Here is a 27,600-nt window from a genome sequence, read left to right on the forward strand (position 1 = left end):
ATTTTTTATTTTTAATTATAAAATTTAAAGTTTTAAAAATAGTATAGATCGAACAGATTTATAAAACTTTAAAAATAAAAAAATTGACGGTCCAAAGATGCATTATAAGATGCATGGTTTCTAAAACTTGAAATCTATTTTGTTCTCATGTCTATGTATCTTGATGTCAAGATGATCAATTTGGCGATATTTGAGCATCAAAACAACCTCTTTTAATGAAATTTTTGATGTGGACTCTAATTTTGATCATTTAGAGCCTCAACTCTATATAAACGTTTTCCTTATTATATAGATGCACTCATCTTTTTTGGTTGGGTGATTACACAACAAGCTTTTTATGCTTTCCCTACCGTATGAACTGTATATACTTCCTCCTGTCAAACCATTTATTATGAGTGGATCGTTGAGATGGCCCCAATCACAACACTTTCTCTTATTCATTTATTATGAGGGGATGGTTGAGATGGCCCCAATCACAATCTCTATACTATTTTAATTTTATTTTTTTTATACGAACTATTTTGACACCATATTTTGATTGTCCACTCCTCTCTTAAACTCGTACCTGTAAAAAAAATAAAAAAAAATTTTCCAATAAAATAAAATGACTAAAATCCCTTTGAAAGTTTCAAGGGCATTTTGGTTATTGTATATTACCAAAAATATTTTAAAATTTTTCTTTTTAGATATGCTCCATTGAGATGATGGCACATACCAAATTTTATATTCATATGATTTGTAATAAAACACTAAAAATAAAATACTCTGAGGTATCGGATATAGATCAAATGGTCAATGGATCACTAGATCTAAATTGGCCTATTGAATAAAAGAAATATATATCTGCTATGCAATAAAGAAAGTATAGAAACCTTTCCCTACACAAATTAAGCATTTCTTATTACAAACCATCTCTCAATCTTGCGTAAAAGGGGATTGAATGGACGAACGTATACTTCTAAGTTCAAATTTATTGCAAGAAGTACTCTTTCAAATTAAGTGTTAAATTTGTACGGGAACACCACTTTATTGAGAAGTTTACTTTTTATATTGTCTGGATTGTTATGTAGTTTTTGGTCAGAGCAATTTCTACGTAGCTTTCACATTCCAAAATAGAGGGGGAAATTGATGAGAAACTTTCTACGTAGGGTTTTCAAAGTTGAACTGGGATTATGGGATCATTCTAGGGGTTGCAGCTATATATATATATATATATATATATATATATATATATATATATATATATATATATATATATATATATATATATATATATATATATATATATATATATATATATATATATATATATATTATTATTTTTTTTTTTTTTTTTTTTTGACAAATGTTATAATCTTTATCTATAAATAAAAAAAATTACAGTAAGTTTTCATCATTTAAAACTAAAATGAAAGGCAAGGTCGCTCCTCCTTTTGCTAATGAATCTGCCAAAGTATTAGCTTCTCTATAAACATGAGAAAAGGAGATGACCATATTAGCTGTCAAATCAAGGATCTCACTCCAAGCATTTCTTTTTTTTTTTGTCATAATTTCATAAACAATTGTTTTAGGTGGGGCTAGACTGCATTTCTACAACGTGCGGTCCAAAGGTATATAGCATCCATCTTAAAGATAGACAAAAATAAGTGGTCCATCTAAAAACAATTATAACGGTCTAAATATTTTTATAATATAATTATTATTATTTTTTTAATTTTTTTTTATACTTACGATCTTTGTATTAAAAATCAAATGTTATTTAAAAAATATATTTATTGTCAAGCCTGTATTTCTAAAATATGCGGGCTAGCTACATGCCAACAATCGTGTCCTAACTTCATTTTGCAGACAAGTCGATAATGTAGTTTTGCGGGGTAAGATTTCCATTTATTAATTTATTGTTTAATAATTTAAATCGATAAGAATTTTGGGGATCCGGGCACGTGCGGCATGATATGTCTAATTCTTACCAGATCCCAGAAATGCGGGGATAATCATTTATTTACTGTGATTAATTATCAGAAAAGTAGATTAAAAAACAGAGCGTGGGGAGGTGGAGGTAAACTTTGTGTGGGGGCGTAGGAAACGAGGTTAAAAAAGCGTGGGGCCAGGTGCATGCGCCTTTTGGCATGTGTGTCTTAACACTTCACACGACTTTATCACCCGCGCTCGGATGCATGAGTGAGGAAGCGGTTGTTCTCCTCATTCCATCCATGCGTCCCAAGTTCTTTTTAGTTTAAAAGACAAATAGGTAAAATTTGGTAAGTTAGCAAGGATGGGATGGCAAATGAAGAAAACGGGTGGTTTCATAGTTGGCTTTCATATGCATTGCATTGATCTTACTCTCAAGAAAAATAAATAAATAAATAAATAAAATATATATATATATATATATATATATAGGATAATCTAAACTTCCCAATCGTTCAAATTACAAAGGTTCAAGATAGAGATAGTTGTGAAGGGTGTATTTATTAATTTTTTAGTCTATTTTTTTTAAAAAGTTATTTTTATAGGATAATTTTGTAAATATTACTACAAGACAAATGGTATTGTTGTCATCTTCATAAGCAATAAATTTGAAATTTGAACTAAAGAACAATGACACTCTATAAATAAAGTTCGAGGATACTAACTTCCAAAATGCCATTCTATTTTTGTGAAAATTCCAATTTTGTTCTTGCTTAATAGTAACCTATTTTAAAAAAAAAATTTTAAAAAAGTAATCATTGTTTTGATAAATACACCTATCACAACTCCTTCTAACTTGAACCTTTGTATTTTGAGGGGTTATTAACTTTAGAAAAACATATATATATATATATATATATATATATAGGAAAAAGCTAGGGTTAGGTCACTAACTTATATGAACATATGAGCCCAACGGCTCAAATTGAATCTGGACCGATCTGACGATCACATATGTCTAGTAGTGCTTGAATTTTATTTTTTTTTACAAATCCAAATCACTTAAAAATTTAGGTGTGTGTTCTTCTCATCAAGACACACTTAATAAAAATATAAAAAAAAAATATTTGTGAAAAAAATGATCGAAATACCCCCCGAAACTTTTCGAGGGTATTTTGGTGAATTTATTTCACGTAAAATATTTTTTTGATATTTTTCAAAGATTCACCTATTTTTTATGAACACGTCGAGTGATTTGGATTTGTAGAAAAAAATACCGAACATCCATGATCGTCAGATCGGCTCATATTCAATCTAGACCATTGAGCTCATATGTTCATATGAGCAAATGAGCTAACCCCAACTTTTTCCATATATATATATATATATATATATATATATATATATATATATATATATATATATATATATATATATATTGCAATGATCTTTTTAGTAATGAGAAGTTATAAATTCTCCGTCGAGAGTATGGTTAATATTTACTCCCTCAGTTTGGAGAATTATTGGTGAGGATTTTTTTATTTCAAATTTTGGAACAGCAATTGTTTCATGCGAGTGCGGTCCAAAGGTATGAAGCATCCATTTTTAAGATGGATGCAAATAGGTGGTCCATCTAAAAACAATTCCAACTAACGGTCCAAATCTTTTCTTAATGTAATTATTATTCTTAGTTTTCAAAATTTATTTATTTTTTCATATTCATGACCTTCGTGTTAAACATTATATATTTTCTAAAAATTAGGATCAAATTATTTTTAAAAGATATATTTATTGCCAAGCCTACATTTGTACATATGCGGTCTTGGCCGCATGCTGACCATGTCCATTTTGGAAACCACCTAAATTACAAGGTGATTACTCTTGTAAAGAAAAAATTAAAACTTGATTTTTTTTTAACACTTAAATCTCAACCTCTACAAATTGCACAATATCTATTTAATATATTTTTTGACAAAATTCAATATTTATTGATAATAAGCGGAATTACAATATTGCAGCGATATCAGCTAAGGAAACAAAAGTAGCATGATAGACACGCTTTTTAGCTAAGGAATCCGCCAAATCATTGGGCTCCCTATACACATGTTACAAGGAGCAGGTCAGAGATGACACAAGCTCAAAGATTTGAATCCTGATCCACTTGAGTTTCCATGGGGATACATTGCTTTTTTTACATCATTTAACCACATTCATCGAGTCCCCTTCTATGATGATACCTCCCATATAATTTTCTGTCAGTAATGATTTCATACCATGAAGAATCGCGAGCATTTCAACCTGGTTAGCCGTGGTAACTCCACACGGCTCAGCAAAAACGAGAATAACCTGACCTTGCTAATCTCAGATAGCTCCTTCAAAACCTTGCTGCCCTGGGTTACCCAACGAGCTTCAATCAAAGTTTAGTTTTAACACTCCTCGATCTGGTGGTTACCATCTGGTGCATGGTTTGATCTTTGGCACATCCAAAAAGAGGTTGGAAAGGTTAATCATGACATCAACCTTCGATAAGCTCCAGCCTTCCTTGGTCACCGACAACCACGACCATAAGAAAGTTTGATTTTATTTAACACCATCTCAAAGCTACAAACTCTTCCTTCAAACTTTTTTTTGTTTCTCTCCAACCACACTTCTTACAAAATAACACCTCGGAGAATCTTCCAGATAGAATTCCCAATCTTCGGTAGAGGCACCTCAAGTTGGGTTATCTAGTCTAGGACAAAGTGTGGTAGGGTTAGGTTAGTCCCAGCAACTAAAAACACCACCACCAGATTCTGGATATAAATGAGTAATAAATAAACAACTGTGGCAATACACACTTTGTAATTTCTTTGTCCGCTCTAGCTATCATCTCTGATGTAATTTCTTTTGAGTAGATTTTATAAATAGAATAAAGAATATTTGTCAAAAAAAAAAAACCAAGTGTAGCCCACTCTCGCCATCTCCCTTGCACATGAGACACACATTAGTCATAACAATTGGAAACAGTTTTTATTAAGAGCATAACAATATAAAGAGCAGTCTCTATTTAACATTAAGAGCATAACAATTGGAAACATTTTTTATGAGTTTATGCGTCTACGTAGAAATGCGTCACCTCTTAGAAAAATCAATTTTTTAGATGGATTTTTTGACTTAATTTTTACGGACATATAATCTCTAACATGGAGATCATGAATATGAATAAATAAATAAATTTTAAAAATTAAAAAAAATAACTTTATTAAAAAAATATTTGGACCGCAAATGTAGATGTAATAATTTTCGATAACAATAAAAGGCACATACAATGGCATTCTGTTATTTCCATAAAAAGATGAGGATTATTTGGTCACATTCAACGTACTCTCTACGTTTTTTTATTCCCACGACGTGTAATTATTCGATTATTGAAGAACGGGAGATGAGACGGCCCTCCGTTTTTTGGGTCCAAAACCGCCCATGGCCCCAGGATTTGGAAACCACCAATCATAAACCCCTCTCCAAAAACCACCATTTTTTTTAAGTGAGAGGGGATCGCTTGTACATCGTCTGATTTGGATCGGACGGCCAGATTCCTCGCAGGCAACCACACGAGCCTAGTGCGTTGTTAAGCTGGGCTGTTAGCTAGAAGGGGCGCTGACTGTTCGATCTGGACCGTCTGTTGTGAAAACCATGACCTTTGTCGGTGATCCCACCTGTGAATTGTAGCACGTGCCTGAGACCGAGTCTGTAACGGTCAGTCTGTTTTGGCGAATTTTGAAGTACGGTTGATATCTAAACAAACCCTGATTTCTTCTTGCCGGACTTCCCAGAACAACCCCATGCAGATCCGTAATATCTTAAATACCCGCCCCATTAAATTGGCAACGGCGTTGATATTAAAATTTTCGGCACGTTTTGGATTAAAATCTCGTTCTCTGGAAGAAATTAGACAAAATAACATAATAAGCTTTTTAATTCTATTATGGTGTTGTGTTTCTTGGTCCATCAGGGTATACCAAAAACACTTATGGAAGACAAGGGACCACTTCCGATATGGAAACCTTTCTATGTGATTGGACCCACCTATAAATTATATGTTATCCCACTTTCTAAATGGACGGCATGGATGGCTCATATCACAATGTCATGCCCATTACTAATTGATTTTTCAATTTTTTTACAAAAACATTTTTTAGTCAAATTTGAGGTATCTCATCTTCTTATTGGGACGCCTTAGGGAAATAAATGATCAAAATACACGTAGAAGTTTTAGCAATATTTTGACAATTTTCCATCAAAGCAAATGCCTTTTTATCATTTTCAGACCCCAATTATGCTGTAAAATGATATAGATAATAAAAATTAAAAATAAAATATTATGAATTGTTGGATCAAGATTAAACGCTCAAGAGCCAACCTGACACAGTAACTCAAGCCATCGTACCGTCTGCTTATATACAAGGGCCGGCCCGCCGGCCGAGAACAAGGATAACATATACTTTATATGTGGGCGGGCGGGGTCATGTATAAAACTTTCCATTAAGGTATTCATGCTAGAAAAAGTGAGACCATTAAGATATAGGAATGAAATTATAATGTTTAAAAGTTTAAGAGTTTGGAGTAGGAAATTTAGTGCACAAGGGTAGATATATTCAATTAAAGGGTAGGGTTTCTGTTGTAAATTTTATTTTAGACTTTAGAGGGTTGCTTTTTCGTTGGATCAGAAAGGAGAGTAGGGGCAGTAACTAATTGGGGGGTGGCAAAAGGCCCTCTAAGATGCTCCCAATTTTTGCAGAAATCATGTCGACTCAAATAAATATTTGAGCTGGCCTGGGAGTAGGAAACTGCAGTGGAGGTTATAATGTAATGATGAGGGCTCTCCCCTGCCTTTTGAATTCAACAGAGCCTGCCATCCCATTCCAAAAAGTAGGTTGAAATAATATGGAAAAAAGATATACATAATGTTTTTTAAATTGGACGTTGGTTTCTATAAAGCCTGGGCTCTATGAAAACAAAGTAAATCCTCACCTTAAATTTAAATCCAAATAGCATTTTGGGCATCGTAAATATATGTGTTGTTTTCAAAATCATATTTCAATACCAACTATGAAATTTGAAGCTCAAAATATGGTATAGATCTTGTGGATTTATGAATGCTTATTCTTAGGTTGAATGGACAGTCTAGACAATGTTTTACAATATATACTATTTTTAAGACTTTGAAATCTTTTTTTTTTTCACAACCATAATGGTCAATGTCGAGATTATCAATTTTGTAGGTTTTTCGATACCTTAATTGTAATTTTTTGATGAGTTATGATGTGAGGCTCTACTTGTTCCTATCAAAACATTTTTTCGCTTTCTAAATTTAAGAGTAAAACCAGTTTCTTGGGCACATATCTAAGTAACTTCCTTTCTAAATTTATAGTAAAACCATTTTCTTGAGCATATGCCACGACAGTGTCGTTGGATGTAACCACTCACCGCCTATTCCTTTCCCCAAATTAATGCACACGTCGTACCAAACTTATCGAAGCACCATAAAAAAACCACATTTGGTCGGCGTGAAATTGTTTTTTAAAAAATATTTTCACATTAAAATATTATCTTATTCGTCAAGTGTGGCAATATTTTTACATTAATTAGTTGTCAATTGGTGTGAAAAGATACATTAAAACCGATTGGTATGAAAATATACCCACACTTAGCTGCATGAGAAAATTTTTTCATATTCTAGAAAGCATTTTCACCCGAACCAAACGTGTAAGTATTGTTTTAAATTCTTGCGTAACCTTCCAATTGTATATTGGATTTTTGGAAACCCAACTGACATCTTATGGATTCTTTGTTCAACGATGAATGCATCTTGAGTTGTTCTCAATTCAGTGACTTCGGTGTGTCAATCCAAGATCAGTGATTCAGATGGGAACCGGTCAATCTGGATTGGGAACCTGCCTGGCCGATCTATTTCTCACAAAATATTGGGAATCGGCGAATTAACGCTAGGAACCAGCCAAAACTAGCCCCACCTTTTAGTTTTTTCCATTTATCAATTTATTTTTTATTCTCCAATTATTTTATGTTTTCCATTTGATGGTTCGTTTGGCTAGATTGCTGATCTAGACTGGTATTCCATATAGGCGATTTGGGTCATCAATCCATTTTTCAAACCTTGGTGAAATGTGTGTCCTTAGGGGGTAGTAAAGTGTCACTCTAAATCCATAAAATAAAAAATCGTGTCAAATTTGATTGCGGTCATTTTCATCCAATTTCAATTAAGGACTAGGTTTTTATGAATCCATGTCGAAAGGAGTCACCTCTTCAAAATCTAGTTTTAAGATGGATTTTTAGACTTGATTTTTTAGGATCATGAATATGAAAAAATAAATAAATCTTGAAAACTAAAAATAATAATTCTATTAAAAAAAACATTTAAACCGTTAGTTTCAATTGTTTTTAAATATACATCTTTATACTTCGAGGACCACAACTGTAGAAATGCGGTCCCCGCTGCATGAAACAATTTTCCTTCAATTAAAATGGTAAATACGCCTTTTGTTGCACGCGGACATGTTGAGATGGTATATGAAATTCTGAGTTGCCTTTGTAGTTGGGACATTGATGGGAAAATTATAACGACTTTGATAATATTAATTTTATATTTTGTTTATTATGAAATAAATTTTTATTGAAGGTAGTAAAAATTAATTATACACAATAAAAAACGTAAATATGTTATAAATATTTTAAGACAAATTTGATAATAGTTTCTAATGTATGTCAAAATTAAAAAATTAAATATTATTATCCAATTTAATGGCTTTCACTAACGCATACTTTAAATCTACTTTTATGTGAATGACATTTTTATTACGTAATTCAGATTGCTAATTTAGTTTTAATAGTAGAGAAATCTTTACCATAATAAAAATGAAAATATCATCATAGATTCATTTAAACTCGATATCATCATAACAATAAAATAACCAGGATAAAATTAAAAATGCAAATAAAACTTTGGGTAATTATTAAAAATGTCTCATTTTCAATAAATTTAAAAAACAACTAATTTTTTTGAAAAGTATGTCCATACCTACTCTCTAACTTTCTATAAATTTTTTTTATCAAAAATACCCTTCGCGGTTCTATTGGAGGCGTAATGGTCCAATACACATCTCTCACCTCTCACATTTTATAGACCATCTGTCACGCCCCAAGAATTTGCAATACTGATATTCTTAAGATGTGACAGTGAAAAACATATATACATCTCTTGATAGGACAAATTTACAGTGGCGAATTCTTACATGGTAACAAAAGAAATCTTAAGCTAACACAACAACAATATCTTCCAAGGTTGATCTTGACTAACATTCAAAATGAATCCGCAATTATCCTGAAAAAAAATGTTTACCATAGTTTGATGAGTTTGGCTACTCAGTAAGTGATCATCATAATCCTAAAAATAATCATGGTTGAAAGGTATCAATATTTTCAAAAAGGAGATCTATTAACGGAAATGCATCAACATTTGCACTTTCAATAAATGCATAATTAAGTATAATCCGAATAATTGAAATACATATAACATTTTAACGGCAGTGCGTAATTCAAAAGATTTCACAAAATACCCCACTAACGTCCCAAGTAGGTCACCTATATACCGCATCGGCGTCTTGATGGGTCCACTTAATCCCTATTAGCGTCTGAAATAGGTCCACTTAATCCCTGCAGGTCCACTTATATCTTACCGGCGTACCGGATGAGTCCACTTAATCCCTACCGGCGTCCCGGATAGGTCCACTTATACCTCACAGGCGAACTGGATGAGTCCACTTGCATACTTAAATTATTTCTAAATCTCTTTAAACATTCGAAAGCAGCAATATCATGTACTCAACATATCACTGAAATCATTAATATGAATTTCACTGAAACCATTAATAACAGTCACTTTCAATAACATTCCAAAATAGCCAATCAAATATTTTGGGCTCAAATTTAGAAAGGTAGCAGTTCGTAAAGACGTTTTAGTATAATTGCCAATCTAATATGTATAGAAAAACTCTTATAGAAATTCAAGAATACGAAATCATCACAATTTATGGGATGTCAATTCGCAAATAAATATTTCACAGACAATGCTATAATCAATTACAAAAATATTAGTTTTCAGATAATAAGGCAATCATTTGCACATGAAATTTACAATGTCTAAATATTAAAAAACAATAGAAAGAATTTTCACAATTTTACTAACAGCAGAAGTATCACATTTATTTCTAATAATTTTACAGTATCTAAAATTTTCTAACAATAGACAAGAAAAATAAATAAATTTATTTCTAATAATTTACAGCATTTAAAATTTCTAACATAGATAAAATATCACAATTTTATTAAAAAGATTATTTTTCAAATTAATGAGGTCGCTTGCTCATAAAATTTATCTCGCCTAAAATTCATAATAATAAGCAGAAGTAATTATTTCATTTCATTTTTAAAAAAAATGGATTATTTTCAAGATAATGAAGTCACTTATACACAAAACTTATAAAATAAAGATCCTAGACGGAAATATCACTATTTATTAAAAACAGACTATTTTTCAGAAAGACAATAGCACTTACATTAATTCCGAAATTGGGTGAGCATCAGTTTTGGATGTGGGCTTATCATATGCGTCATCGTAGTCTCGTGTGTATATGGTTCATAAGCCATGGTTAGAGAGAGAGGTTTACATAGAGTACAGATAGGGAAGGTTTTGAGATGAAGGTTGATGAGAGAAAAAGAGAAGCCTCGACTTACAAACGCTGAGAGATCGAAAAAGAAAGACCTGGTGTTTTAAGAGAAAGAGAGAGAAAGAGGCGTACAAAAAGATACACCTCAATGCAAGGTGTCATTTAAAGAAGTGTGATTATAAACCTTTAAGGTGGTGGACCTAAGGTCCACCCAAGTAAAATTAAACCTTCAAATATATTAACAATAATATCTTTTATTTATTGTTAATATAAAAGCAACAATATCCTAACGGTATATTAGTATTATTATTATTATTATCATTATTAATATATAATTATTATTTTATTTATTTATTTTTATTTTTGTATTTATTTCTGTTTACACCATTAATATTATTATTTTATATGTATATATATATATATTTTTTTGAAAGTTTAGGATCGTTACACCATCACCGTACTTATAGCTCCACGATGGTTCAACATCCTTTTCTAGACCATCACAGACCATCAGCCACCATTAGAAACTGTGATGCTGTCATAGTCTGTAAAATACTATGTTCCATCACATATTAGTACTATGATGGTCCAAAGAACCTTGATTCATCAAGGCGCTAATAAAACAGTGGTGGTCATTTTAGGACATTGAACCATGACGGTTCTATGAGTATTGTGATGATCTTTGGTAAAAAATATATATAGAAAGTTAAACAATGGATACGAACATAGATTTTAAAGAATTTGAGTATTTTTCAAATTAATTGAAAAAAAGAGATATTTTTATAATTACCCTGAAACTTAACATGACAAAAAAAAGATAAATTTGAAATAATTGTCCCTCGAGTTGTAAGGAATTTAAAATGCACCGAAAAAACCATAAGTGCAAGTGACAATTCACTTTCAAGAATATCTTTAGATGCTTACACTCTAGTGAATATTGGATTTTTGTGGCCATTAAAGGCTTTATGAGAGCTTGTATATAAACATTTTATATAATAAAACATAAAGACATTGGAAGTGTGGCCCTTTGTAGACCATACCAGGTAAATGCTATTTGCCGATACTCAAACTATGATTGATATGCTAGGCCAATCGAATTAGAAAACCCATGGTACCTAGGAATAGAACTACATCAATGAGGGTTTTGTAGGTTATCCCTTGATAAGGTTGAAGTTGCTGGGATTAGTGAGTCAATAGACTGTGTGACCCTTGTGTATGATGGTTGGCCTTTAAAGACGAAGGCCAAAGCCTCATCCTCAAACCATCACACAACATTCATATGATTGCCATATCAGGAAAGCGAACCATCTTTCGAGGTGAAATGGGTATAAGTGTGAGAGATTACCCCTATACACCATAGAGTTGTGGTTGCATCAGGTCTGAATGACATCGGTTTGTCTCTAAATGAGAACCTGGAGTCCATAGACTAGGATTGTGTCACATGGCCTATTGGCCGACTTTGATGGCCCAATCATGAATCCCTGCATAAACTGTGGGTCTTGGGAACCGTTGGGTTAGTTTGAGAAAGCAATTATGGATCATAGTCTACAGTTGAAAATGAAGTGCTCCAGTAATATATTAATTTCTAGACTCTGTCGGATCAAAGAGAAATAAAAATTTATTTTTAATATTTTAAAATCAATTTAATAGCCACTAACCACATGCCCCCCCCCCCATAAGGTGTGGGGCTCATTTTAATTAAAACACATGATAAAATTGGGTGGGGCCCACATGCCACGGCCCAACCATGGATGGTTGGCTTGCTATTTTGTGACCAACCCATCTTGGCATGATAAGGCAAGGCAATGAATTTTGGTTAAGTCTTGTGATTTAAGACATTCGTCTGTTCAAAAGAATAAGAGATGATCTTCATGAAATAATAAGAAAGCATGACATTATTTTTTATAATCAATTTTTTTTAAGATTAGGTTTAGAAAACTGGAGGATTAAGTTTTAGCACTTTCAATCATGATGGTTATTCTCACGAAAGATACCTAACCCTAAAGAAACCCTAACCCATAAAAAATATATAAATAGGATACCCTCTCCCATATTCTCTACATATCTCTTCCTTCTCTCTACTCTCTCTCTTGAGGGCATGTTCCACTCTAAGAAATCTCCTCTCTGTCCCACTTAGGCAATTTTCTCTCTCTTCAAGATCTTCCTCTCTCTCTCTCTCATATGATCTAAAAGGGAGTGCCACGCCCTACCTAGACTTAAAAAGGGGGCACGCGCCATAGCTAAGAGAAGTGAGTTTGAGCCCTTGGCCATAGAAGTTACATATGCTCTCAAGTTGTAGGATTTAGCTTTAAGCTTTCCCATATTTAGAACGTACGAGATTAATCATGATCCCGAGCGCTATTGCCATTGGAGGAGAAGACTTGGTGTATGATGTACTAAGTCCGGTTAAGGTAATCTCTAACATCTTTACTTGTGCTTTGCTTTATTTATTTATTGTGCCTTTTTTATTCCCATAAGCGATATGCCAAGTTTTGTTTATTGAATAAAGAATTTGTATTTAGTGGTAGCAAGTGAGAACCATTTTTATTGCTTATTTGCTTGTTTCAAATTGATCTTTTATTGTACTTGGACTAGTGATTCAAAAGTCGGCGAGTCGAACCAGACTCATCCGATTCAACTCGGGAACCGGCAGACCCAATCCGGTTCTAGTGAAATTCCGAAAATCGCCCAGTTCTATAGAAGAACCGACAATTCCAAGTCTTAAATAGCCATGTGACGTCATGTTTCTCCCGATTCATGACGTCATGGCCCGCCGATTCTTCAATGGGTATTTTTGTAAACTTTCTTCAATGGGCATTTTTTCTTTGATTCATGACGTCATGGCCCGCCGATTCTTCAATGGGCATTTTCGTAAATTTTCTTCAATAGGCATTTTCGTAAATTTTCTTCAATAGGCATTTTTGTAAATTTTCTTCAATAGGCATTTTTGTAAATTTTAAAAACTACATGTACCTTAAGGTTTGCACACCTCGTCACGTGACTCTCCTCACTTCGTACGCGTTATCCTCGTAAACTACAATGAGGTATTTATTCACTACAACTTCATTCTACCTCTTCGATATGGGATAATGTGAAGGTATTAACTAAAAACATTAATACATTATATATTTTGTTTACGTTTTTAATACTATTAAGTAGCATGTGGCTTACTGGTTATAACTTTCTTTTTTAATATGGAGGGTGTGGGTTCCATTCTCTTTAGGATGAAAGGAGGTACTTTTATCAACTATCTTTCTTGTCAATTTTATTTTTTTGAGGTCAAATTTTTTTCTTATAAATATTTTTCTTGTCAATTTTTTTTTTTGAGGTCAATTTTTTTTCTTAACAAAAAAATGAAAGGCTTTTTTATCAATTTCGTTTTTTGTTAAATTTTTTCATTATCAAAAAAATGAAAGGTTTTTTTATCAATTTCGCATTTTGTCAAATTTTTTTCTTATCAATAAAATAAAAATTTTCTTATAAAAAAAAATGAAAGGTTCGTATCAATTATTTTTCTTGTCAAATTTCTTTTTTTTGTCAAAAGAATAAAAAAATTTTGCCAAAAAAAAAAAAAAGTAATAAAAAGTTATTGTCAAAAAAAAAAAAGTTCTTATAAAAAAAATAATAATACAACAAGTATTTTTGTCATAAGAAAAAAATGAAAGGTTTTTTTTATCAATTTTGCTTTTTGTCAAATTTTTTTCTTATCAAAAAAATGAAAGGTTTTTTTATTAGTTTTGCTTTTTGTCAAAAAAATTTTCTTATCGATAAAATAAAAAGTTTATTGTAAAAAAAAAATGAAAGGTTCTTATCAATTATTTTTCTTGTCAAATTTCTTTTTTTTGTCAAAAAAATAAAAGGTTTTTGTCAAAAAAATAAAAAGTAATAAAAATTTATTGTCAAAAAAAAAAGTTCTTATAAAAAAAAATAATACAACAAGTATTTTTTGTCAAAAAAAAGGTTCTTGCTAAAAACAAAAAAAAATGTAATACGACAAACATTTCTTGTAAAAAAATAAAAGGTTTTTGTCAAAAAACTAAAATGTTCTTATAAAAAAATCATTCTTTATTGTAGTTCATGTATGATTATATACTTCATACATGATAGTTCTATGATTTTTATTTTGTGTGATGTAATTTAATAGTTAAAATAAGGTCATACAGAAAAACTATCTCAATATTTATATATTGATGAAAAAAATGAAAATTAATAATATAGTACCCCGATTTTTTATTGGATTCCTAAAAAACAACATTTATAATATATTTTAATAATTGTTTTATATTTTTTTACAGCTTAATCCGACCTATTCGGCCGATTTTCGATCCGGATCGCCGATCCACCAATCCGAATGCTTTTTTGGGGTGATCGATCGGGGCCACCGATCCGTTTTTTAAACCATTGACTTGGACCATTGTGAGTGATCTAGTCAGTGAAAAAAAAAAAAATTTAAATTTATATACATCGTGCTAGATCACGTTGTCCAACTTTCTCCAAGGGAGAGTTGGATTACAATAGAGTCTCTCAAGGCTAATTGCTGTGACATGCACCCGTCTTTTGCACTATGCAAAGCACATTATCCGTTCATGGGTGATTTGGATTGGAGAAAAATCCGAGGCAAGTTGCATGACTCGCCCAAGTAATGATGAAACAGTAAATTACAAAAGCAAAAATAAAAGGGATTATATATAATTGGGGTGCGGTTTGTATAGAGCCTAGGCTCTAAACAATCAAATTAGGGCCTACTTTCAAATGGTGTCCAAAAATGTGGTTTCACTACTAGAAATCTTTATGATAGCCTTAAAATATATTTTAATATTTATTTATAAAGTTCAAAGCTTAAAAAATAGTATAAATCGACAGATATATGAAAACTTGAAAATTTTAAAAATTGACTGTCTAAAAATGCATTACAAAATACACTATTTCCAAAACTGGAAATCCATTTCTTTCACATATCCATGTATCTTGATGTCGAGATGATCAATTTGAAGATATTTGGGCATCAAGACAACCTCTTCTAGTGAACTTTTTGATGTAGGCTCAAATTGATTGTTTAGAGCCTCGACTCTATATAAACTTTTCCCTTTTACAATGAGACTATTTACGATGTACACAAGGACGGGAGGTCACAATTACTTACAACTATTATATGTGATAGCTTAGGTATATCACAAAGTTCGAGAAAAATTCCTTTGAACTTTGAGTTTAGTCAATGAAATAAATGCACCCACCCAATTTCATATCCAATGGTCAAGATTATTTGGTATAAGGTGGTCACAATTAATATTGACTATTGGATATGAAATTGGATGGTTGTATTTATTCTTTTGACCATGCTCAAACTTCAAACAAGAATTTCTCAAAATTTGTGACACACTCAAGCTATCAAATTTTACATCGATTGTTTTCAAGTAATTGCGGCCTCCTTGTATCAAAGGTAATTGCAACCTCCTTGACTCATGGTATAAAATCCCAAAAAAACTAAATAAAAAGGCACTTGGTGGCCACATGCCCGAGAGAGAGCGCACGTGGCCAAAGTGTCGCACTCTCTATCTCCCCGATCTCAAGATCTCTATCGTTCTTTATAGTCTCTCTCTCTAATCTCGAGAGCTCTACCTTTCTTTCTTTCTTTCTTTATCAATTATTGTGTTAATAAAGGAAAGCTTTTTTATTTTATTTTTAAACATTCACTCACAACTTTCCATTAAAGTAAAAAAAGGTTTACAAAATGTACAAGAGAAACAGAAAACCAAAATTTAGTAGAAATTAACAACCAAAGAAGCATGGTTGACACCACCTTGACAGTCAGTTAATAAAGGAATGCTTGAAGTGATATAATATCTCTCTGCCCCTGCTCTCTCTCTAGAGTAGTTTGTATTTAAATTTTGTAGAATAGTATATACCATAAGACCATTTACTTTTGGTACAAGGTCGTCATAATTAATTTTGAACATTAGATGTGAAATTGAATGGTTGTATTTGTTAGGTGAGTGTGGCCATTAAAGGCCTTATGAGTGCTTGTAAAATGAAATGATATAGTGGAACATGAACTCAGTGGGAGTGTGATCCATCGTGGACCATACTAAGCAAATAATGTTTGCTGATACCGGATTAAGCTTGACGAGCTAGGCCAGTCAGGTGCTAAAAACCTATGTGACCTGGGAATAAAATACTATCCGATAAGGGTTCTAATAAGTCATCCCTTGATGAGGTCGGAATATATTCGGATGAGTGAGCTGAGGGAATGTGTGACCCTTGTGTGTGATGTTGGCCTTCAAAGACGAGAGCCAAAACCTCATTCGTGAGCCATCACATGGCATGCATAATGATAATTGTTTCAGGAAAGTGAACAACCTTTTAAGGTGAAGCTTATGCATGTGCGAAAGATACATCTATGCACTAATGCGAGAGATACACCTATGCACTAAAGGAGTTGTGGTCGCATCAGATCTAGGTGACATTTGTACGTCTATAGGAGAGAACCTGAAATCCACAAACTGAGATTATGACATTTGGCTCGTTGATCAGAGTTTGATGACCCACTAATGAGCCTCTACATGGACTGTGGATCATGAAAGACACTGGATCGGTTTGATAAAGTAAGTGTGGACCGTAGTCCACAATTGAAAGTGGAGTGCCCCAATGTTTATTATTGAATTCATGGATCATATGGATCATTTTCTCATCTAATTAATTTAATTATGTTTGTTTTAATGATATATGATTTTTAGAATTATTATTTGAATTTTTTCTAGATCTATTAATATTTTATTTATCAAATTTAGATTTACAAAAATAGAGATATTAATTTTATAATGATTTAAATATTGAAATTTGATTATATGGATATCTAAAAATCATATAATTAATTTTAATAATTTTAATAATTTTAATATTACATAGGAGGCCCAATATATTAATGGGCCCACCATTGCATGTGGGTGGGGCCCATGAAATACCATCTAAGGTGGCACAACCCACCCTAATGAAACCTAATGAAACTTTCCTTGTGTTAGTTTAAGCTTTGGCTTGAAGAGAATGCTTTGAAGTGTTTTGATAAAGGAGTTCATAGTTCCATTAGAAAGTTTGGCCTAAACTTGCTTTCCCGGTTGAGATTGAAGGTTGATCGTTGATCCCACGTCAACGGATAGTGGTGACTCGGTGTGGGGTGTAATAAATTAGGTCGAAGTAATCTCCAACACTCTATATTTTGTTCTTGTCATATTTAATTATATTGTCTTTATATTCCCAAGCGTAACAATTGTGGATATTTATTTATTTTTAAATAAATTGGTTTAATTGCATCAAGGTTTTTAAGATCTTTAATTTACTAGTTTTATTTTCTTTGAAGCAAGAGTTATTATAAAAAGACTACTTGTAAGTGATATTTGCCAAAAGAAAAGAAAAAGAAAAGAAAACGGTTGAAAAGTAGAAAAAGAAAAAAAAAATCCCCCCAGTAAGATCACATTAGTCTTTCTTTTAGTATTTATTTCAATAACTAAGCACAAACTTCAAAAGAAATTTTCTCAAACTTTGTAACACACCCAAGCAATCAGATTTCACTTCGGATGGTTATAAGTAATTGTCACCTCCTTGTATCAAAGGTAAATATTCTCATTGTATGCAATCCCTATTTTTATTTTTTAAACTAAGGCTGGACTCAGACGATGAAAGAAAGACCTATGTGATCTTTTACCGGGGAATACATTTTTTTTACTCATTTCTTTTGGCAAAAGATCACTTACATGTGGTCTTTATTATAATAAGATAAATTTCAAAATAAAATCAGCATAACAATAAAATTAAGATCATAACGACTTGATGCCATTGAAACAACTATGTACTATGCTTGAGAATAAAAAATAAAATTGCAAGAAACAAAATGAAGAGTGCCGGAGATTACCTCAACAAGGCTTATTACACCCCACACCGAGTCACCACCATCCGATGACGTGGGATCAACGGGTCTAGCTTCAATCTCGAACTAGGAAAGCAAATTTCGGTCAAGTCACACCAATGGAACATGAACCATTTTGATCACAAACTCAATCCCTAGGTGAATTCTCTTAGCAACTTAGTTTGAGAGAGATGAATTCTCTTTTTGCTAAATCCTAAAACCCTTAGCCATAAATCCATATTTGAGAGACATGAGAGAAGAACTTTATAACCTAAACCCTTAGGTTCTTTCATAATGTAGGAGAGAGAGATTAAACATGAGAGAGATAAACTTCTTAAGAGAGAGAGATAGAAAGATAAGGTATAGAGATTTTTTGATAGAGACAATCCATTTTTATAGGCTTTGAATAAGATTAGGGTTTCTTAGGGTTTTCTTTGGCTTACCTCTTCTTATGAGATTGAATATAGACCGTCGATCAAGGGTGACTCGTGGGATGAGAGATTTGAGGCATCCATTCCATAGATGGGTCATCAATATTATGGAAGGTGCATGAACCATTATCCCTCTTTCTTAAACCATTTTCCCATCAGTAGAAATAAATTAAATTAAATCTAATCAAAATATTGTACATATCATAAAATAGCACAAGTCTACTCAATCTTTCCATAAAATCTTTCAAAGATATATCAAGTCAATATTTAGTCAATATCTTTCAACCATATGGCCACATGCCATATCACCAAAAAATAAGAAAGAGAATAAGGGTGGGGCGTGCCACCCAAAAGAGGCACTCATAGGCCCCACGTGCACAATGGGCCCCTATGATATTTTTATATATTCAAAATTAATAAAAGAATTTTAGAATATTATTTGAATATTTAAATAATTGTAAAAGAAATATCTTTAATTTTATAAATTCAAAAATTATAAATAAAATATCCGAGGGTTCATAAAAGTTCAAATAATAATATTAAAATAATTTTCATCATAAAACAAACACAATTAAATTAATTTGATGGGAAAAAAATCCATATGGTTTAAGAATCAACAATCATGAGGCACTCCACCTTCAACTGTGGACTACAGACCACACTTGCTTTATCAGACCGACCCAGTATTTCCTATGACCCACAATCTAAGCAATGGCTCATTAGTGGATCACTAAAGTCCGATCGATAAGCCAAGGGATTGCAATCCCAGTCTGTGGATTTCAGGTCCTCCCCTAGAGACGAGTCAAGGTCACCTAGACCTAATGTGAACATAGCTCTTATGGTGCATACGGGTATCTCTCGCACATGCATACGCTTCACCCTAAAAAGTAGATTTCTGGCTTTTCTGAACTATTTATTAATATGCATGTCGTGTGATGGCACATGGATGAGGCTTTGACCTTTATCTCTATAGGCCACCATCATACACAAGGTCATACAGTCCCTCGACTCACTCATCCGGGTATATTCTCAGACCTTATCAAGGGCTAACCCATTAGAACCCTTCTCAATTTGTTCTTTATGCTCAGGTAAAATGGGTTTTTCCCAACCGATTGACTTAGATCGTCAAGCACAATCCGGTATATGCAAATATCGTTTGCTTAGTATGGCCCACGAGGGACCACACTCACACTGAGTTCATGTTCCACTACATCATTTCATTTTACAAGCACTCATAAAGCCTTTAAAAGTCACATGAACGCAACATCTCCCACTTGGCCTTGAAGGCCTTACATTATCTCTTTCTAACTTTATCTGATTCTCATCATTCTCTTCCAATTAGAATCTCTCTCAAGCATTTTTATTTATTCTCTCAATACATTAATCATGGCTTTGCCATCAATCTTTTTACAAAAGGATTTATAGAGGCAACACATTTTTCTCTTTGTTGCTCGGATCTCATCCAAAAAATGGTCATAGCTCATCTTTCACATCGCATCATGAGTCATGGACCTGTTGTCGCAAAAGACCATCACGTACCCTCATCGCATGGGGTCATATGTTCATGGGCTCAAATGAGTTCTTCAAATAAGTTGCTCCCTTTGGTAGCCATACAACCAGCACCAAATATTTGGGTTCCACGGGTGAACAATATTATAGTCTGTTGTTCCATTTGGCATGTCAAATACTAGCAGGTGCTCCCACTAGAATATTTAGTTTCTTTGGATCTCGATCTTTCTTAATCTCACCTCATTCCTCAGGTGATAAAAACATGGTTTTATATGCTTGGAGTTCTTATAGAATCGTGACTCTTTTAACACGCATATCGTCACCGTGCTGTCGCAGAAAATTCTTACGATTTGGTCGATTGAAAGTCAAGTCGATTAAAAAATTTATTAATCCATACGGCCTCCTTGATCACCAAACAGCGCGCCACATACTCTGCCTTCATAGTGGACAATTTCGTCACATCCTGTTTCTTTGATTTCCAAGAAACTGCACCCCCTCCAAGCATGAACACATATCCAGATGTAGACTTCACATCATCTGGATCTGTGAGATAGCTTGCACCTGTATATTTGAATATCCAAGAAGCTAAAAAACAACGTGGGACTGTAGCAGCTACCACTCAATTATTGCATATCCAACATATACATTCTCAACATTCTTATGCATATATCATGAGATAACATATCAAGTCTCATGCAATATGTAATTCAATACCTGTTGGTTTCACAATATGCAAAAACCTTCATGAACCACAAAGGTTCAACCACACTAGACATCTTGGTAGTAAATACATACAAACCAAGTTATCTAATCAACACAATATGTGTCAGGAAAGCCCAGCATGATGGCATTTCTACAACATTCCCTATGATTTAAAGTCTTAGGTAATCGAGAATTCTAAATAACTAGAAACATGAGTCAAGGCATATATATGTTTTAAAAAGAAAAACAGTGCATGATAGTTTTTCTCCCACTTTTATAAATACCTTCATGACAGAATGTTTTTCTTTTTAATAAAAAAAAATTGACTTGGAATATATGTATCCATTCACAAGCAATAGTTATATAATAGTATGACAGTTTAAAATGATTTTCATAAAAACTTAATGGACCTTGTAAGACTATGTGGTTTTCTCAAAACCATATTCATAGACTTAAGCTTTTATCAAATCATCCAATTTAATTATAAAATATATGCTTAGCCTTCATAAATCATCTTACCGTATTCACCTTTAATTTCCTACCAAGTTAAGTTCTTGGCCATAAAAACAAATCATATATACCATCTTATAATTTTATCCAAAATAAAGCACGACTAAATAATATTTAAAGCCTTGATAAAATACTTTATTTTTGGCAATTATAAAGAATTTATCGAGAGATCATCATCACATGCAACACATCATATTATAGACATTATTGAGATGATGGTCACCAAGACCAAGTTCCATCAGAACACTCCCTTTGTGCTTATATATTTGAATGAGTCACACTCATCTCTAGTGCTTCATCCTTAGGACTCAAAGCCTTTGATCAAATCACATTTTCATGTGTATCACTACCTTAAGTAGTTCATACTCAAGCACAAGGAGGCACAAAAATACAAGGTATTCAAAACCGACACTTTTAAATTTGTTAGCACTTATCACTTAATGTCTATACACTTCATACATATTCATAAAACAATTAGCCAAAATATAATCAAAGTATATTAAACAAAGTATTGAATCATCTTTCCTTATATGACCTTACCATATAACGTGGGATAGATTTCATACCTCAAAACCATGTAGTTTGGTACCTGTGCTTTCTTGATTCATCGCTTTTACTTGTTTGACAAATTTTTATGATCTTGGAAGTGCATGTAATTGATGAAGAATATATTGGTCATTGGTTTCACATGTCACGAAATGTCCATCTCTTCAGCACTTGGATTCTCCTGTCTTACACAGTGAAGAAAATATCTTCTTCATCTCATTATCTTAAATATCACAATTTCGATTCTCCCATTGATCTTTAGTGTTTCTATGCTACCATCAAGTCTCTCTATATATCCCTTCATTTCGAAGAAACCAAGATGCTTTTATAGGTATTGTATTTTTTCTTCTTTCTGCTATTTTCAAATCGAATACTCTTCACATAGTCTCTTATCTTGTTAACTATGCATTATATCTCTCTGAAGTTGTACTATAATAAACCCTACCCATGGCACACTATAAAGCCTTTTAAAATGAGCCTTAAAGGTCTCCATAATTGAGAATTCAAAGATGTGTCTTAACATGCCACATCTTTTAATTTACTACAGCATAGAACATGAGCATCCCACGATAAAAATATGATATATGTCAACTCATAAAAAGTTTATCTCCAAATTCTTTTGAGCATTGAAATAGACTCAAAAATATAAATTAAAGCTCAGTTCCATTCCTAAGTCATATCATATAGTGAGTCTTCGTTTCAGTGACATTTAGGTCACAATACAATTTTTTCAGTAGAAAATCAGATTGAGCACCTCTCAATAAAAAAATTGTTTCTCTCAATTCTCAAAGAATTTCTTCCTAAAATCTTTAGTGTTGAAAACTAGACTCAAAATAAAATCACAACATCATAGTTTGAATCCCAAATAATACTTTTCTTCAAAGAAAAAAATAAGTGACATTCATGTCACAAAATAAATCATACTGCAGAATTTCAGGATGAACACTATCTAGTATAATTGTCTTGTCTTTCTACTCTCATAGAGTTTCCATTTCAAATCAACTTTTTTTGAAATTAGACACATAGTGATAACACATATATTTCCATAAGCCTCATATGATTTTGTTAAGTAGGCTTGATAAATATAGTTATTCATGTCTCAATTAATACATTCCAATTACAGAAAACTCAGGATGACCTCAATTCAATCCAAAATTTTTAGTCTTCTCTTCCCGTAGATATTTCTCATTCAAATAAATTTTATTAGAAAATAAACTTAGAATGGAAGTCTAAAAATTTAGGGTGGACCATAAAACATTTTGTTAAGTATAGAAATAAAATATTAACTTCCAAGTCATGAAAAATATTTTCGTTGCAGAAAACAACGCTTGCGCACCTTTCAATAAATTGATCATATCTTTCAAACCACAAAGAATTTCTTGATGAAAATTTTTTTGTTTGAAAGTAGACTCAATGCCCTTAGACCACAAGAAACCAAAAAGAGGTTGAAATCCCGATCATTATGAGTCACAGTCTAATTTCAGCTAGAAATAAAATCATATGATTGATGAGAAAAATCACAGAACTCAATGGACAGTTCCTGAATTTTGCATCGTCAGAACTGACACCCTTCATTTTTGAGTCCATAACTCTCAATTCCTATAGGATCTCCCATTGAAATTTTGCAGGTAAATCATACTCTTAAATATAAAAAATATCACTGAGGTATGTAATAGAAAAATACATTATTATATTCTTCATATCTCTACTCCAAAATAGCCCAGAATACTCGTTATACAGAGTGCCTTTTCGGTGTTAGAATATTTCAATAATTCTTAACCGTGGGTGTATTTCTTGACCACAAAAGTCATTAGCTTTCTTATATCTCACTTCCACGCTTCATCTAAACTCAATAAAGAGAAAAAACAACTAATGACATCAAGTATCAATAGCTCTGATACCGTTGAAAGGAAGACCTATGTGATCTTTTACCAGGGAATACGTTTTTTTTTTTTTTTAACCCTTTCTTTTGGCAAAAGATCACTTACATGTGGTCTTAATTATAATAAGATAAATTTCAAAATAAAATTAGCATAACAATAAAACCAAGATCTTAACAACTTGATGCCATTGAAACAACTACGCACTATGCTTGAAAATAAAAGATAAGATTGCAAGAAACAAAATGAAGAATGCCGGAGATTACTTCAACCGGGCTTATTACACCCCACACTGAGTCACCACCATTCGATGGCGCGGGATCAACGGTCTAGCTTCAATCTCGAACCGAGAAAGCAAATTTCGGCCAAGCTATATCAATGGAACATGAACCTCTTTGAGCACAAACTCAAACCCTATGTGAATTCTCTTAGCAACCTAGTTTGAGAGAGATGAATTCTCTTTTTGCTAAACCCTAAAACCCTTAGCCATAAATCTATATTTGAGATATAGGAGAGAAAACTTCATAACCTAAGCCCTTAGATTCTTTCACAATGTGTGAGAGATAGATTAACTTTCTTAAGAGAGAGAGATAGAAAGATAAGGTGTAGATATTTTTTGATAGAGACAATCCATTTTTATAGGCTTTGAATAATATTAGAGTTTCTTAGGGTTTTCTTTGGCTTGCATCTTCTTGTGAGATTGAACATAGACGATCGAGCAAGGGTAAGTGAGAGATTTGAGCCATCTATTCTATAAATGGGCCATCAAAATTATGAAAGGTGTATGAACCATTATCCCCCTTTCCTAAACCATTTTTCCATCAATAGAAATTAAATAAATTAAATCTAATCAAAATATTGTGCATTCCATAAAATAGCACAAGTCTACTCAATCTTTCCATAAAATCTTTCAAAGATATATCAAGTCAATATTTAGTCAATATCTTTCAACCATATGGCTACATGCCATATCACCAAAAAATAGGAAAGAGAAAAAGGGTGGGGCGTGCCACCAAAGGGAGGCACTCATGGGCCCCACCTTCCAAAAATATGGCAGGCCCATATACACAATGGGCCCCCATGATATTTTTATATATTTAAAATTAATAAAAGGATTTTAGAATATTATTAGAATATTTTAAATAATTTTAAAATCAATATCTTTAATTTTATAAATCCAAAAATTATAAAAAAATATCCAGGGGCTCACAAAAATGCAAATAATAATATTAAAATAATTTTCATCATAAAACAAACACAATTAAATTAATTTGATGGGAAAAGAATTTATATGGTTTAGGAATCAACAATCATGGGGCACTCCACCTTCAACTATGGACTACAGACCACACTTGCTTTATCAAACCGACCCATTGTTTCTCATGACCCACAGTCCAAGTAGGGGCTCATTAGCGGGTCACCAAAGTCCGGCCGATGAGTCAAGGGATCGCAATCCCAGTCTGTGGATTTCAGGTCCTCCCCTAGAGACGAGTCAATGTCACCTAGACCTGATACTACCATAGCCCCTATGGTGCATAGGGGTATCTCTCGTACATGCATACGCTTCACCCTAAAAGGTGGATTTCTGGCTTTCTCGAATGATATATTGATATGCATGCTGTGTGATGGCACATGGATGAGGCTTTGGTCCCCCGTCTTTGTAGGCCACCATCACACACAATGGTCACACAGTCCCTCGGCTCACTCATCCGGGCATATTCTCCGACCTCATCAAGTGCTAACCCATTAAAACCCTTCTCGGTTTGTTCTTTATGAGCAGGTAACATGGATTTTTCCCAACCGACTGGCCTAGATCGTCAAGTACAGTCTGATATCTACAAATATCGTTTGCTTAGTATGGCCTACGAGGGGACCATACTCCTACTGAGTTCATGTTCCACTATGTCATTTCATTTTTCAAGCACTCATAAGGCCTTTAAAAGGCACATGAACCCAACAGACGAGTTACTTAGACTCACCCCGAATAACTCGCAGTGGGGGCGGTCGAGTACCTTGACTTTCAATTACTAAAAAAATCAATAAAATTTGAATTCATATACATGTCATAAACTTCCCCCAAGTTAGTGATCCCATTAACCATAACCCCTCTCGCTCTCTAGCAAGAAAAAGCATAGAGTAACCAACCCTCTCTCTCTATGTGTGTGCGATGAGAAAAAACAAAGAAAGAGTAACCAACCAAAAAATCAGCCGACCTAAATTCAAGAGCATGTAAACTCTTCTATGAAGTCAGCTATGGAATAAAACTAAAAAAAGCTTTATATTGTTGGAGCGAATGAGTGTTTTGAAAAGAGTTTCATGGAAATAACTCTAAATATAGAAAACTAGAGTGAACACACAATTCAAAGCACGAATTCCAAAGACAAATTTTTTTTTTTCTAATTTTTGGTTCAGAAAAGAGTTCTGGTGATCTTGAGTAGCCCATTTTATGTACATTGAAATGCTTAAAAAGCAAGAGGAAAACCTTCGTTTGGTATTTCAATAATAGAAAGTATAATACAGTGGAGAATATCTAGGCTAAACATCGAACATACATGTCTTATTTGTTTCGAGAGGGAATTCACTGTATCTGTGACCTTCGTCTTCTTCGTTGCATCTTGAAAATGAGCTTGGTTTTCACTTTTCTCTTATGACACGTTTGGTTTGCTTGAAAATATTTTCACATGATAAAATTCTTTCATGCGGTCAAATATAGGAATATTTCATATCAATTGTCTTAGTGCATCATTTCACATCAATTAAAAATTAATTGATGTAAAATATTCCCACACTTGACCGTATGATAAAATATTTTCATGTGAAACTGTTTTCTAAAAAATATTTTCATGCGAACCAAACATGCCATCATTTCTCAGTGATCTTAGGGGATTACTATCAGAAATCTCTTTAGGGAATAGTCGTTCTTCCTTTTCATGATATTCTAGGCCCTAATTTCTCAAGAGTTGTCCCTTTTTTTTGCCCAAGGCAATAACTATAGGTCCCAAGGGGTTAAACATGGGCTTCCCCCATTTAGGAAGCTTGGGGGCAAGTTTTTTATCAAAATTTGGATGAAATTTTCCATTAATTATCTCCGGCACCAGACTGTCTGACGAAGCTAGGGTCATTGGCAGTTAATAAACAGCAATACATTCAAATTTTAGAAATATAAAAATGGAATGAAAAAAAAATCAATAAGAAAAGTCACAAATGTGGAGAGTCGAGATCCCTATCACGCACCACCAACAAGAGCAAAACAAAAAAAATATCTCTCTCTTTTTCAAAAAAGCACCAAAGTCCCCATTACATTGTCACGTCCCCCCTTTTTATAACTACTTACCTTTCTAAACACCTTATTTACAACTTTTCTCTATAAAGGATTTTCTTTCTAAGGAAAATGAACTTTTATTTTTAAACTAGCTCTTACCTTTTTGTGAAAAAACAACTTCTAGCTAAAAAAAAAAACTACGACTGAATAATTTTCTCTCTAATTC

The sequence above is a fragment of the Amborella trichopoda genome, chromosome 4, assembly GCF_054954075.1.
Source record: "Amborella trichopoda isolate Santa Cruz 75 chromosome 4, AtrichopodaSantaCruz75HAP2 v2.0, whole genome shotgun sequence".
Lineage (NCBI taxonomy): Eukaryota > Viridiplantae > Streptophyta > Magnoliopsida > Amborellales > Amborellaceae > Amborella > Amborella trichopoda.